Source organism: Chrysochloris asiatica, unplaced genomic scaffold (genome assembly GCF_000296735.1).
Source record: "Chrysochloris asiatica unplaced genomic scaffold, ChrAsi1.0 scaffold00007, whole genome shotgun sequence".
Lineage (NCBI taxonomy): Eukaryota > Metazoa > Chordata > Mammalia > Afrosoricida > Chrysochloridae > Chrysochloris > Chrysochloris asiatica.
The window spans coordinates 26,980,378-26,982,011 of NW_006408525.1; positions in this window are offsets into that span (position 1 = coordinate 26,980,378).

Here is a 1,634-nt window from a genome sequence, read left to right on the forward strand (position 1 = left end):
AACAACAACAACAACAACTGATCATTACGATGCAGGTGCAGATGAGTTATCTAAGATGATGTTTGGCCAAATCCGTTACAGTACTATTTGGTTCCTGACATGGATGATGAAGAAGGGGAAGAAGATGATGAGGAAGAAGAAGGAGAGGAGGATGAAGGAGAAGATGACTAATAAGAACACTAATGGGGTCCTTTTTTTTTTTTTTTTTTTCCTTCAGTCCCTGGGAGCAAGTTGCAGTGTTTTTCTTTTTTTTTTTCCTTTTTATTCTCTTCCCTATTGAGCTCACTCATCCTATTCTTGAGGCCTCTCTTCTCTCCTTTACATCATGGTTCTCAACTTCTTTGGGTTGGAGGGGGTGGGAATATCATGAGCAGATACAGTGGGAAAAGAATCTCTACCCCTTACTGTTCCCAAATTAATTTTTATCCCTTCCTGACTCAACAAAAAAAAATGGCATCAACACATCACCGTGCTCTGTGGGGGAAAGAAAACCTTCTGCTCCCTTTGCTCTGCTGGAAGCTGGAGGGTGCTAGGCCCCTGTGTACTAGTGCATAGAATTCTAGCTTTCTTCCTCTTTTCCCTGTATATTGGGCTCAGAGATTACACTGTGTATCTCTATGTGACCATGGACAGTTAGCCTTTACCAACATGTACCTGTCTACTTTCTCTTGTTTTAAAAAAAGAGAAAAATCTTAAAAAAAATAAATGGGGTTACAGAAGGTCAGCAAAGGGTGGGTTTGAGATATCTGGGTGCGTTAAGTGGGCATTTTGACAACATGGCTTCTCCTTTGGCAAGTGTAATTATGATGTTTAATGGACATCTATGCAGTTTAAGACGACACTTTTAAAATAAAATTCTCTCCTAATGATGACTTGAGTCCTTCCACTCGATAGAAGAATCAGCAGGACTAGTAAGATCTTATTTGGAATTGACATTCTCATGTTTGGCAAGGTGGATAGTCAGAGAAAAAGAAAGACCCCCAATGAGATGGATTGGCAAAGTAGCAGCATCAGTGGACTCAAGTGTGGCAACAATAGTGAGGTTGGACCAGGATCGGGCAGTGTTTCGTTCTGCTGTGTATAGGGTCGCTATGAGTCGGTACCGACTGGATGGCACCTAACAACAATAATATTGTAATTTTGTTCCTGTTTATTTTTTTTTTTAATTCTTTTTGTTTCACTAGAAAGGAAAGATGGTAGTCAGTTTTAAACATTAAAAATGTACAAGTTGCTTTGTTACAATGAAACTAAATGTGTACACATATGCACAAAAAGTGGGGAAATAAGGAAAGAAAGAGGTCATTTGCATTTAAGAGTGTTTTGAGAGGAGAAGATTACAAGATGAATCAGTTTGGCAAAGACAAATTTTAGTCCAATTAAAATTAGTCCAACACCAACTGTCCAGTAAGCAACCAGACACATGGTACCTGAGGTTAGGACTTGGGAGTTATCAGCATAAAACTACTAGTTCTTTATGAATGGGAATGTAGAAAGAGTAAATCAGAGGTCTAAGAATACAAGTTGTTGTTGTTAAGTGCCGTGGAGTCGGTTCTGACTCATAGCAACCCTGCACAGGGTATCCGAGGCTGTAATTCTTTATGGGAGCAGAAAGCCTCATCTTTCTCCCGCGGAAC